Source organism: Martes martes, assembly GCF_963455335.1.
Source record: "Martes martes genome assembly, chromosome: 7".
NCBI classification, from domain to species: Eukaryota; Metazoa; Chordata; class Mammalia; order Carnivora; family Mustelidae; genus Martes; species Martes martes.
Window position 1 is genome coordinate 5,080,589 of NC_137894.1, and position 14,193 is coordinate 5,094,781.

At 53.0% G+C, this 14,193-nt stretch overlaps 1 long non-coding RNA gene across 1 annotated transcript; it reads left to right on the forward strand.

The window, feature by feature from the left end:
• The first annotated feature begins 2,871 nt into the window (after positions 1-2,871).
• Positions 2,872-13,834, forward strand: LOC308346224. Its single transcript, XR_013967155.1, has 3 exons — positions 2,872-3,769; positions 10,757-10,917; positions 12,752-13,834. It is a non-coding gene; the product is annotated as an uncharacterized lncRNA (long non-coding RNA).
• Positions 13,835-14,193: the final 359 nt, after the last annotated feature.

Consider the following 14,193-nt stretch of genomic DNA (forward strand, 5'->3'; position numbering starts at 1 on the left):
AACATGTGGTAAAGTTGATGAAACTCCGGGGCGCCTGGGGGGCTCAGTTGGTTAATAAGTGTCCACCCTTCGGCTCCAGTCATGATCCCAGGGTCCCAGGGTCCCAGGGTCCTTGGAGGGAGCCCCATGTTGGGCTCCCTGCTCAGCGGGGAGCCTGCTTTTCCTTCTGTCTCTGCAGCTCCCCCTGCTTGTGTGCTCTCTCTTTCTCTCTGTCCCTCTCTCCCTGTGTCAAATAAATCTTTTTTTTAAAAAAAAGTTTATTAAACCCCTAAATCAGTGAGGGAACCAGGCACATGGTCTCACCAGTTCACAAGAGATCTGAAGAACAGAGGCATTTACTGATCAGGAATGTGCAAATGAAGGCACAAGCGGGGAGGGGGAGGCCTGCTGGCATTCTGCGGGACAATTCGGAGTCCGCAGGTCTATAGATAAGAATGGTTTTGCATCACTTATCTACAACTTGCAGAGTTGTAAAATAGCCTGATTAGAATGGAATCAGATAATCCAAGAGGTGTCCCCTAGAGTCTAGATAACCAACGCCTCGCTTTTCCAGGGATGTACACGTTTTCCTGCAACCCTGACCTGACCACCCAACGTCCTTCACCTAGAAACTGAGCCCACGTCCTGTCCAGGAGGCGCCCCCACCCCTGGCTCCCATAGCGGGTAGGTGCCGTCCACTGGGGCTCCCCAGGCCCTTGAACTTCTGATCACACTGTCCTGTCTCCCGTCAGTCTAACAAGATTCTTAAAGCCAAAGTCCCGTCTTTATGTCCCATCATGCCAGTGCATAGTCAAGGTGGAGGTTCCTGGGGGGCTTAGTCTGTTAAGCCAGGTTATGATCCCCAGGTCCTGGGATCGAGTCCTGCTTTGGGCTGCTTGTTCAGTGGGGAGTCTGCTTCTCCCTCTACCCGCTTCCCTGCTCATTCTTTCTCTCTCAAATAAATAAACTCTTTAAAAAAATAAAAAGAAGTGAAGGCATGTGGCATAGGTGAACGAAATGATTGAACAAAGGAGAAACATAGGGCTCTGGAACCGGGGTGGTCCATGGGCTGCCCCCATAAGACAGCCCAAGACCTGCGTGCAGACTGGGGAAATGTGCAGGCTTCAAGCTTGATCTTAATAAGGGCTCCTCAGAAATAAGGCTCCGAGAGCAAACAAGTTCAGAATTGCTGGGTTAAACACAAACCGGTTGTCTGCTTTTTCCCTTTTAACCGCGGCACTTCCGAGAACCTTTACTATATCAACGTTCCCAGTGAATGTCTTAGAAGGAGCATGCAGTGTTCCAGTGTTTTTCATGCTTATCTGATAGTGAAGCAACTTTTTAGTTTTTTAGAAGATTTTATTTATTTATTTGGGAGGAAGAGAGAGAATGAGCAGGAGGGTAGGGGCAGAGGGAGACCCAGGCTCCTCGCTGCGCCGGGAGTTGAACCCGGGACTTGATCCCAGGACTCCAGAATCACAACCTTCACTGAAGGCAGATGCTTTACCGGCTGAGCCGCCCAGGTACCCCGGTGAAGCAACTTTTTAAAAATGAAGTAAAGATGAGGGTTCTGGAGAATTCACATTGAGAAAGACCAGCTGAATCCAACTGCCTAGGCTTCTGCGGTGTCACATAAATTCCTATTGCCTGTGTCCGAGCGTCCGCGGCCTTCCACAGGTGACTCGATGTCTCTGCACCTCCATTTCCTCATCTGTAAAATGGGACTAAAAAAAGAACTCGCCTCACGGTTGCTGGGAGGGTTCCATGAGTTTCTGCAAGAAAAACCTGCAGCTTGGAGCCCAGTAGAGCGCATACTCGGTAAATGTGAGCCGTGTCACTGTAAAAACCCATTTATTGACTTGTCTTTGTACCATCTCGCTTGACCCTCACAACAGCTGAGGCCGGATGAGGAAGATAAGGCAGATGAGGACAGAACACTCAGGCCCAAGGGCCTGCAGCTGGCGAGGGGCCAAGGTTCTTGGACCAGGCACGAGGCTGAAGAATGAGCTAGCCAAGGGCTTGGCATGAAGTAGGTGCATAGTAAAGACCGGTTTCTTCTGTACCGCCCTCCTTCTTCCTTCCTGTCCAAAAGTCATGCTGGGCCCCAGTCGGAAGGTCACCTCTGGCCAGGGTTGTGGTGGGAGGGACAGTGCCTCAGGCCAAGGGCTCCCAGGCCCTCGGACAAGACCGGCTCCAGGCCCAGCCTGGCCTTCTCCCCCCGCCCAGCCGAGCTTCTCCCTACCCCTTCCCTCCTACCTCCTTCCCTCCATACCCCTACCCCTCCTGGCTCTGCATACCCCCCGAGTTGTCTGGAGACTGAGACCCCGGGGGTCCCTTTCTTCTCCTCAGCCACCCTGGTGACAAAACAAAGAAGGGACTTAAAATGGGCCTCGATTCGCTGAGGGAAGCTCGGGCTCTGGGGTTTGAGTGGAGCTTCCAGGCCACCTGGGGCTCTCCACAGGCAAAACCCAGACCCACACAGAGCCGCGCCCCAGGCCTGGCCAAAAATGTTGCCCAAGCTGAAGGCTTGCTCAGAGAAATGACTCAGCTGGAGCGCTCAGATGCAATTTCCACGTTTTACGAACTAAAGGTGTTTTCATAACAGCTGGGGATGATGAGCCAGCAGCAGACTGTAAACAGAGCAATGATCTGGTCGAAAACGCCCAGGTCTGTGCCCCCACCCACGGGCAGAGGCTCGGAGCCCAGAGGCCATCAGCTTTTCCACCGAGATGCTTCCATCACGCCCAGGTGAAGCCCAGGGATCCTTGCTCCGTCCCGGCAAATAGCACAGGCTCCCAAAATACCACGGAGATGCACCGAGGCCATGTGTAACCGAGCAGGGAGGCAGGTGACAAAGCCAACCCCACAGGACCTGCTTCTGTCCTTCCCCAGGCCTCCCGTGGGACTGGAAGACTTCCAAGAACCAGTGTCCTGGGACCAGAAGCCTGGAAGGCCTGGCCCTGAGCCAGGATTTGTAGGGGAGGAACCAGCACCCGGGCAAGGAAGATGTCCCTCTCCTCCCACAGCAGTGACAGCCCTGCTTTGGGGGTCTACCGCAGTTACCCAGGAGGGCAGTCCTTCAGCCTCCTGGAGGATGCAAAGGTCAGTGGGACAGGACCACCCTTATCCCCACCCCTCCCGCCTTCACTCAGTCACTTACCAGGGCTCTCCCTCTTGAGGGCCTACCTGTCAGCTTCACAGGCCTTCCCAGCTCAGCAAATGGCACCGCCAGCCTCTGCCCGAAAACCAAGGAGTCCCCTTCCATCCTAATTTTTCTGATCCACAGCAAATCCTGTCCTCCTTATCTCCACTGCATGGCTGACCTCAGCCCACTTCCCAGCCCCGCCCCCCCCCACAGCCACTGGCTTGGCTCCCACAGCAGCCACGCTCCACTCCTCAGGGGGACGTGGTCACGGCATCTTTCCGACCACACCATCTCCTGCCTTCGCATCCTCCCCTGGATCCTACCGCAGAGCAAAGCTTTTTAAAGAAACAAGCCCACCAGCTTTGGCTTCAGGCTACGAAGAGATGAAGGGAACCGAGGAAGGGCACAGAAGTACAACTGTGCATAAAGGAGAACTCGCTACGTGACCGAGAGGCATCACCCACGTGGGGAAGAGATTTTTATAAATGGCGTCGGGACAAGTGATGATCCATATGGAGAAAGTAAAATTAGATCCCCACCTAACACCACACGCACAACTGCGGGTAGATTCAAGGTTTACCTGTGAATAACGAAAGTGTAATACATTTGGAAGAAAATCTAGGAGAATGTTTTTATCACCTCAGGGTAAGCAATGATTTTTCTTTTCTTTTTAAGGTTTTATTTATTTACTTGATAGCATGAGAAAGCACAGTTGAGGGAGCTAGAGAGGGAGAGGGAGAAGCAGGCTCCCCGATGACCAGGAAGCCCGATCTGGGGCTCAATCCCAAGACCCTGGGATCACAACTGGAGTTGAAGGCAGACACTTAACCATCTGAGCCACCCAGGCACCCCATGATTTCTCTTTTTAAGTAAACTTTTTGTAAATTACAACATGAATAAAGGAAAGTGCATGTCATACATCCAAGGTCGGTAAAATTTCCCAAAGCAAACCCAGGTTTGTACCCAGCTCTAAAGCCAAGAAATGGGATACAGCCAGCAACTTGGAAAGTCCCATGGTGCCTCTTGATGAGGAAGACTATCCCAGGTACAGCTGTAAAGGAAAATATTAAATGATCCTGACAACATTTACATTCAAATCTTCAACAAAATATACCATAACCCAGACGATAAGATATGTCCACAGTCTGGGAGGCGGTATTTGCCATACATACAACCAGTAGCAGATTAGCTTCCAGAATATGTAAAGGACTTTTGCAAATCAAAAAGACAGATGAACCAACCCAACAGAAAATTCAGCATAAGTTGTGAGCGAACACCTCACAGGAAAAGAAATCCTTAAGGCCAAGGACCATATAAGAAAAGAGCCTCTCCCTTGCTGGTTTCAGAGAAATGCAAATTAAAACAACAGTAAGATATTCTGTCTCCCCCATCAGACTGGCAAAAGGTAAAAGAAACAAACAAAAGGGGTGCCTGGGTGGCTCAGTCAGTTAAATGTCTGCCTTTGGCTCGGGTCATGATCTCAGGGTTCTGGGATCGAGTCCCACATGAGGCTCCCTGCTGGGCAGGGAGCCTGCTTCTCCCTCTCCCTCTGCCTCTGCCTCTGCCTCTCTCTCTCCTTCAAAACAAAAAAAAACTGCCCCTACCAGATGTGGACCCCAGCTTCAGACATAGCTAGGGGAGGAGATCGGGAAGCCCCCTCTCCGCTCTTAGCCAGCTTGGTGGTGGTTACTGTGCTCCCCTACTCCAGAGCGTCCGGCAGCCCCCATGGCTCCCGAGCCCAAGTTGGTAGGGGTCTCCCATTCAAGGAAGTAACAACTGAAACTGGCCTCAAGAATTTGGACAGGGCCCACCGGAGGGGACAGCCGTGCCTGCCCTACCATACCTGGGGACTCAGCTGGAAGATTTAGGGCAGAGGCTGGAATCCAGAGGGCCGTTCACCATCGTGAGCTGATCGATGCGATCAGCAGAGATCTTGGCTCGGCATTGGCCGGAGCTTCCGCAGGGCCCAGACAGGGACGTCCTCGCACCATGGCAGTGGGTTCAAAGGTCAGGAGAGACTGGAGGGGAGAGGGAGGCGGAAGCCTTAGCAGCCCTTGCCACCCACAGCGGCTTCAGGAAGGCCGCCACAAAGACCTGTTGAGGTTCAAGGAGAGGGGAAACAGCCTCCACCTTCTGTGGGAACACAGCAAGGTTTTACACCACATTGGACTGAAAAGACTTCTGTGACCATCTTTAGACAGTAGACATAAGAAAATACTAGTATTTCGAGCTGGAATGAGTCGGGGCAGAGTAACACCAGGCGTTGAGTAGGAGCCTGTCAGGCTGTGGGCCAAGTGGCAGGGAGGCCCACGGGGAGGCTACTGCCCCAGTCCAATCCTTTGTAAGGAAGGAGCAGGGGGAGGGGACAGAATAGTGGGCGAGGCCCACTGATCATCTGAGCTTGGTCACCAATGTGGCAAGACACTTTCCTTCTTGGCGGTTACCTTTTATTACCTGTAAAATGAGTGGGATGAAAACATAAAGGGAGGAGGGCTCTTATTCAATTGTGAACCCTTTGAGAATCTCATGGAGGGAATGAAACTTCCCCTCAAGGGAAGGAAAGTGCATTCAGGCCAAAGTCCCAGGGCACTCAGAGTCCACCTAGCTCAGTGGTTACCTGCGGGGCCTCTGGACCCAGGCCGTCTGGGTGTGAATCTTGCCTCTGCTCCTTACCAGGCGAGAGACCTCAGGTGAGTGACTCAGTCTCTGTGTCGCTGCTTCCCCACATGTAGACGTTAGGAATGCGTTAGTCTTCGGGTAACCAAGGACCCAACACTCAGTAGTTCTTGCAGAAAACCGTGGCCCTGGAAAAGCCCCGATGTGTGTGCTTGCTGGTGTTGGTTTGGGAGCTTGGACAGAGGATCTTTGTCCCTTCTCAGAAAATCTCTTCATGGGACACTTGGGTGGCTCCGTCGGTTAAGCGTCTAGGGGGTGTTTGGAAATTAGTTTGGATTAGATTAGTTTGGAAATGTAGGGTTGGGGGGACATGTCAGGACGGCCCTGTGATTGGGCATCTAGTGGAAGGGGGCCACTGCGACACAGGGAACAATCGTACATGAAGAATTATCCCCCACAATGCCAAGAGCATCTGTCTCCCTTTGAAAACCTCCCAAACTCTTGAGGTCTCTAGAGTAGAAGCGATGAAACAGGGAGCGCCGGAGACGTGGGCTGGCGTTTACCACCACCCGCACCTCGCGGAGGGCTGCTAGGGGGCATGGGAAGCACACAGGCCTGTGGCCAAGGTCCAAGAGAAGACACTGCAGAGAACCAGCTCTAGAACCGGGAGGTGGTCCTATGGGTGGGGACACACAATGTCTCTGCTCTTTTTTTTTTTTTTTTTTTTTGTTAAGATTTTAAGTATTAGAGAGGGAGAGAGCAGTGGGCGGGGAGGGGAGAGGCTGAGAGAGAAGCAGGCTCCTCGCTAAACAGGGAGCCCGACGTGGGGCTCCATCCAGGAACCCCATGATCATGACCTGAGCCGAAAGCAGTCGCCCAACGACAGAGCCACCCAGGCGCCTCATGTCTCTGCTCTCGCTCTCATTTTCCTTAGGCCTTCTTTCCCAGCTCCCGGGGACGGCCCAGAGCATCGCCACATCCTGCTGTGTCATGTCACATCCTTTGGTCAGTCCCCAAAGGGACCCTGACTCAGCAGCACACGCAGTGGGGCAGGTTAAAGGAAGTGGAGGACACGTCACTGGTGCCTGCCATCGGGTCCTTCCGCCTGGCCCGGTTCCCGGCAGGCAGGGAGTCGGGCCCCTGGGGGGTGTGGCCAAACCCAGAGCTCCGCCCCCCACTCCCACCCCCAGCGGCTGGCAGGACCTTTGCCACCTTCAGGACTGGGGGACCTGGAGAGGGCTGGATCTGATTCCTGAGCAGGAGGGAGGAGGTATCCCCCCAGCAGCCTGAGGGCCGGACCAGATCTCACCATTCCGGGGGGAGCCCCACTCCTGCCTGAGGGTCACCAGCTACTTGGGGGCGGGGTGGGGCGCGTGTCGAGGAAGTCTGCCCTCCGCTCGCCACGGAGCCCTAAACCATAGGCTTCGTGGCCATCATTTAACAGGAATGGGGTTTGTTGTTCCTGTTTGTTCTGACGATAAAAGCAAATCGTGTTCATAGTCACAAAGCTTGAAAGGCCCAAGGAAGAAACTAAAAATCCTCCAGTCCCTACCTTGGACAACTGTTCTCAGCCTCCCCTTGTCTTTCCTTCTAGTTGTGGCTCAGTGTGCACATGTAAACTCCATGGACACGTGCTGTTTTATAACCAGGCCCTTTTTTTCTTGTAAAATTATAATATGGGCCACATTTGTGTTTTCAAACATTAGAGACAAGGCAAAGCCCGCTCTTCCTTCTCCCACCCATTGGCACCAAGGACCCAGTCCCCCAGCATCACCTGTGTGATGTGGGTGGGAACAGGGGAGCTGAGGTCACTGAGGGTGGGCTCTTGGGAAGCCAGAGGTAGGCAGTGACACCCTCTCTCTGCCGGAACCGGCTTCCAAGCAGGAGAGTCACTGATCTGCCTGCCCAGTCTCCAGCCAATCGGCCCCATGGGGAGTTCCCTCTGGGAATGAAAGGGGCCCCCTGTCTACAGCTCCCGCCACAGAACGTGGGCAACTGGGGCAGCTGTTTGGGGACTCCTGGGCTGCTCTGCAGACAGAGGGCACTGTCTTCCCTCTTGCCCTTTCCCAAATGCAGGAGAAATCCGTTTTCTCACCCTCCAAGCTTGGCCAACGTGTGTGAGCTCTGGTGAGCGCAGAGCCGACGTGAGATGGCCTGTTTCCCACAGGCAGGTGTGGGGCACAGGCTGGACTCTGGCAGCCAGAAAAGTCGTCAGGCGATTGCACGGCCCTCCCTCTGCACCTGCTGTGTGCAGGGCACTGAGCCAAGCACTTTACAGCATTAGTTCATCCCTTTCTTGTGACATCTCAGGAGGGAGGTATCATTATCCCCATTTAATGGATGAGGAAACTGAGCCTCAGCAAAGTGAAGTCACGGGTCAGCTTCCTCATGGTTGGATCAGGCATCTGAGGCCAAGGGAGCAGAGATGGCCTGCCCAGGACGGGGATCATCCTAAAGCAGGCTTGTCCCCTGGACTGGGCCCCCCTCCTTCTGCCTGAGGGTACTGGGGAGTTTGCCCTGGATACAGACCAGGGACTAAGCTCCAATGGACCTATCTGGACAGCAGCCATGTTCCGGGCACAGGGCCTCCCCAACATCTACCCACTGCTGCCCCGCTGACTCACGGAGCCCAGAAAGTCCAAATTTTATGATGTCAACCCAAGCACCCTGGGATTTCACATTCTCTGCCCTTGTTGACATGTAGAGCTAGAATGGCTTTTTCCACTGGGCACATGGACACTGGGGACATATGCATGTGCTCTGTCTCCTGAACAGGTGACAGCTTCTAGGTGAGGAGCGGGGAGACTGGAGCTCCAGACCCACCTCTCCCCACTAAAGTCCAGCATAACCTTGGCCAGGTCTCCCTCCCTCCCTGAGCCTCATCTGAGGAATCCTAACCCCATGATTCTTGAAGGGCAGGCATGGGGGCGCCTGGGTGGCTCAGTGGGTTAAAGCCTCTGCCTTCGGCTCAGGTCATGATCCCAGGGGCCTGGGATCGAGCCCCGCGTCGGGCTTTCTGCTCGGCGGGGAGCCTGCTTCCCTTCCTCTCTCTCTCTGCCCGCCTCTCTGCCTACTTGTGATCTCTGTCAAATAAATAAATTAAAAAAAAAAAAACTTTGAAGGGCAGGCATGGTAAAGACATTTCTTTTGCCCCCCATCAGCCCCCTTCCAGATGGCCCTTCCACCAGCGATAGCCATCATGTTTCACCTCGAGTGTGAGTGCCGATAGATTAGCAGTGACTATCTGGAACATGGCAGAGAAGGATTCCACAGCTGCGTGGTGATGGATTAGTAATGTCTGCCGTGGGCAAGGATAAAGAACTGGTAATACGTGTGCTGTGCGTTTGCCATACCTGTGGTCTCCCGAGTGTCTTGTCCCAAGTGAGCCTTCAAGGAGTTCCCCAAGTGCTCCCCACAGGTGATGTGCCCCAGTAACCCCATTTCTGTGAAGACAGGCTCCTTGGAGAAATGACGCAGATGTTGAGAGGGGATTTTGCATTCGTTCCTGCCTCTCATAGCCACTTCCTGTCCCAGATAACTTGCTCCAGTACCTGCACCAGGGTTGACCTGTGAGGTCACGCTGCTCTTTGAGCTCTTTGATTCTGGGGGCTCCTGTCCTGGAGCACAGGCTTGCAGGCTGCTCTCTTTCCTGGCAGTGCCCCTGCTGCTAAACACCCACATGGCCAAATCTCACACTGCCTTAGGACCCGTTCAGGGTGCAAACTCAGACCTCGTTTACGTGGACGACATGGAAGAATGCCTGACTCTCCAGGGAGTGCTTTTTTTTTTTAAGATTTTATTTATTTGATAGAGGCAGACAGAGGGAGAGGGAGAAGCAGACTCCCCACTGAGCAGAGAGCTCGATCCCAGGACCCTGGGATTATGACCTGAGCCGAAGGCAGATGCATAACCCACTGAGCCAGCCAGGCGCCCCCCAGGAGTGCATTTTAAAAGCAGAGACTTAGGTCTCTCTAATGATGGAACTCCAGACATTGTGGCTGGTGTTTGGGACGTGTCTGGCAATGTGGGGATGGCCCGATAAAGGTCGGCTTTGCTGTACCTTTGTCACGGTTTCACAGGTCTCTGTTGCATTTCCTCCTGGGACAGTCTTGTTTGGCTGTGATAGGTGATTCCACTCCACCCTGTTCCCCAAGGCTTCTGGGTCACAGGGCTCCCCACCCAGTGCTGAGGAAGGACCAAAGGGAAAGTCCTGTGCTGCTCAGTGGCTCTAAATTGCAGAGAGAATGCCTTCGAGTGGTGGAGAGCACTTTGCAGTATCCCCCAAAATATTCCTGAGAGTAGGAGTCCCACCTCCACTCCACCCAGTGCCCACATCCCTTTACAACTCCTCACCAAATGGATGCCCAGTTTCCACTTAAATGTCTCCAAAGACGAGGAGCTCCTTTGGAAGGATTGGAAATTCTAGGCATCTTTTATTTCTTCCTTGTGTCTTTATGTAGATTTAAGTTTCCTACAATGAAACCATTCCTTCAACAAATTAATATGCCTACTACATGCCAGTACTGTTGCAGCCATACTGGGGACAAGCAGTGAACAAAACAGGCAAAAACCCCACCCTCGTAGAGCTGACAGTCCAGTGGGGGGAAAAGGCAACAAACAATTACGTAAAGAGAACACAGAGTCTATCCCATGTGAGAAGTACTATGAAGCAAAAATGAAGCAAGGAAAGGGGGATGGGAGTGTTATATTTGCATTTTAACGTACTATAGGTAGTAAAGGCGACGTTCAAGCCAAGTCCTAAGCGAGATGGCCAGACCAGGTCACATGGGTGTTTTGCCAGAGAAATCCAGGTAGAATGGCCAGTGCAAAGGCCCTGAGGTAGGCGTGCTATGGGAGGGACCGAGAAATAGCAGAGAGGCTAGTGTGCTGGAGTCAGATGAGCCAGGTGGAGAACTATGGGAGATGAGATGGGGTCAGGAAGGCCCTGGGGTAGAGTAGATGGTTGTTGCAGACATATGGCTTTGGTAATGCAGGAAGCCAAATTTTTATAAGTAGGAATGGATTGGATTCTAGTAGAAGCTCCAGCCCAGATGAAAAGAATACCCAGATCCAATCATGGCGAACCAAGTGAAGACCACACTGGGAACTGACAACGGGACCAGCATTTCTGGAACTTCAGCAGTGCCTGGCACGTCACGTGGAGCCAAAGAGACGGGGTAACTTAGTTTTTATAAGCAATTGTATTGATGTAGAAAAATGGAGACCAAATAAGGCTGGGCTTCCTTGGGCCTAGTTGGGGCTGGGGGAGGGTGTCCGTGTTCTCAGGCCTGGATCTGAGGAAGGGTGCAAAGGTGGGCATGGAATGGTACCCTCCCTGGCCGCCTTGGGCCTGGGAGTGCCCCCCAGGCCCCTAGCCAGGGAAGAGTTTTTGGGAGACAGCGGAAATATCTAGATGTGGAGAAGCCCCAAGCATTGTCATGTGAACCTTCCAGGGAGTCAGCCCCAGCAGCCTGCTTGTCCCACACTGTCCTGATCCCTCAGGACCAAAGCCCCACCCACCCCAGGGTAGCCACTGGGGAGGGGACTGCCCTGAGTCACCCTCTTCAGCATCAGACTATCTCTGCCCATTGCCAGGAAGCCTGTGCAGCTCAGACATGCCCTGTGATCTGGTCCCTAGGCTTGGGCGGAGGCTTCTGGCTCCAGGCCTACCTGACCACCCTCTCTCCTGGACCCGGAGCTGCAGGGAGCAAGCTCAGGCCCAGGACAGGGAAAGAACAAACACGCAGTGTGGCAGGAGAGGGGGTAGGAGGTGAAGTGAGGCAGAGCAGGAGTCAGGGTAAATAGAAGGCCACTGGGAGGTGATGGCCAAGAGTCTGCACTTTTATCTTAAGTACTGCCCAGCCCCTGCCCGGCAGAGCTGGCCAGGGACTCTGCAGGAACATTTAGAACTCTCAGTCGTCCGCCAGGACCTGACAACATGTCATTGTTACAGTCACGGGCGTAGATCGTTTTCTTCTAAATGATATTTTTGGCTTGTGTTTATTTGCTTTGATACCGAGAGACAGGAGGCAGGGTCGCAGGCTCAGCACACTTTTTCACCCAGGACTTCGGGGAGAGGGTCCCTTGGGAGTCCAGGTCCCACCAGGGACTGTGACCCCCATGTACCCCTTTGCCCTCTGCCCCAGCCCCTGTATATCCTGCCTAGCCCAGCCCAGCAGGTCCTGGCAAAGGTGACCAGTTATGGCCAGGATCTGATGTCAGAGAGCTCAGTAAGGTCCCTGCCCCAGCCACCAGCCCTTAGAATGGTCACTGGGATCAGTGATGTGGGTTCACCGTCTGCTGTACATGTATGTGACCCTGAGCAAGTTGTCTCATCCCTGTAGTACCAAACGTTCTCATCTCTGAAATGGGTATGCTTCCTTTGGAGAGGATTACGTCTGACCCCGAGTGTGAAGCATTCAGCTTCACGAACACATTGCAAGTACTCGGCAAGGGTTGGCCATTACGGTTATTTTCATCATCATTACTGTCGGCCTGACCACCTTACAATCTCCTGTTGACACAGGATTTCACTGCCCGAGTTTGCATTTGTGTTTATGATTGTGTTGGCATCAAGCAGTCCTTTTTAATTGCTGCTGGCTAACAAGAAAAGAACAGAGGCGGATTTAATGCGTAAATGATGCGTTGAAGCCAAGTGAAGGCCAAATGATGTAACAGCCCACTGTGTAAACAGAAGTACTGCAGTAATTCAAATAGAGAAAAAAAAATGGTGGGAGCACTGAGTCATCCTGCACGCGGCGCACCCGTCGGGATCTCAGACGCCGAAGGAGCGCTGTTCCCATTGGTGGGTCCCCCGTCCCCTCGAGTGGTGATTGGTTTCAGCCAAACAGCATCAGCCTTCCCTTTAGACGAATGTTCATTTTGAACTGTACGGGGTTCGTAATTTTGTTTGTATTTATTACATGAGTTTCTCCAGAATGTATTGCTAAATAAAAAAAAACAATTTCTTTCTTTCTTTTTTTTTAAAGATTGTATTTATTTATTTGACAGAGAGAGAGCGAGCGCAAGCAGGGGGAGCAGCAGGCAGAGGGAGGAGGAGAAGCAAACTCCCCGCTGAGCAAAGAGCCCGATGTGGGGCTCGATCCGAGGACCCCCGGGATCATGACCTGAGCCGAAGGCAGAGGCCTAACGGACTGAGCCACCCAGGTGCCAAAAACAAATTGTTATATGCTGCCTTTTGATAAGAAGGGGGAGTACAAGAAAATACATGGAGAGAAAGATAAATGTCTATGTGTATGTATATATGTATTTTTTTTCTTTCTTTCTGGAAGGATAAGTCAGATCTAGTAAAAATTGGTGATCAGGTGTAGCAGGGGGCCATACAGAAGGGGCAGAGCTAGGATGGCTTTATGCATCTTTTTCCGTATAGTGTTGACCTTCGAATCATTCTGGGTGGATGGTTGGGTAAGAAGTGTGACAAGGAACGTGTAGCTATCAGAACAACAGTCGTGTTCCTCGAGCAGCACTGGGGAGGCTGCGGGGGTCTCTCTCCCATAGAGGGAACGCATGAGGCTCTGCCTGGAGGCTCATTGTTGCTGATAAACAGCAACAATTGCTTCCTAGGACAACTCTCTTCCTAGAATACTATCTGGAAGTATTTCTTCTGTCTAAACAATGAGAAGGTCAGGAAGATTAGCCCTGGCAGGACTCTCAGATGAGCAAGCCCAGAAAGCACGATGCTGTGGCCGGTGCCGGGAGACGGGGTGTAGCCACCTGTCCCCCATGTGGCCAGCCCGCCAGGTGCCCTGTAGAGAGCCCTGTCCTCTAGTGTGCCTAAAATGGCCCTGCAGCCCCCAGCCGCCAAGCAGGCATCCGGAGAAGCAGCTGCCAGCAAGGCCCCACCAGCCCCAACCAGCCCGGTCCATTCACCATGGCGGGCTGCCCACGTCTCCTGCGCGTCATGATGTGAACAAGTCAGGACCTGCCAGTCTCTGACCTCAGAGATTAGAGGTCAAAGGAGGAGGTAGCTTGCAGAATTGGGTACAAGTCACCTCGGAGACCACCTAGGGACCAGGCCACACCAAGGCTGCTTTGAGCACAGACAGCAGTGCAAGGAGGCTAGCAACTCTCCTGTCTAGGAAAAAAAAAAAAGTTTGACTGCCCCAGAGAGCTGCAGTGAGGATGGAAATTTCATGCTGGAAAGCCTGGTTTTAGCCCAATGTGGAAACATCGGGAAAGCATTCCTGCTTCGGAAGGAAGGAGGAAGCCACTTAATCACAGAGGCAATCGATTCAGGCCAGGTGTTGGCTGAGAACTTTTCAGGCATCACCTGATGCTCGGGGTAGATCTTTATCCCATTTTACAGAGGAGGGAACTGGGGCCCCAGGAGGTGACGTGATCTGCCCCGGGGGCCTGCAGAGCGGAATCTGGACAGACAACCAGCACACCTGGAAGGCCTCTCACAAGGTGTGCGTGGGGGCAAAGCAGCGGCA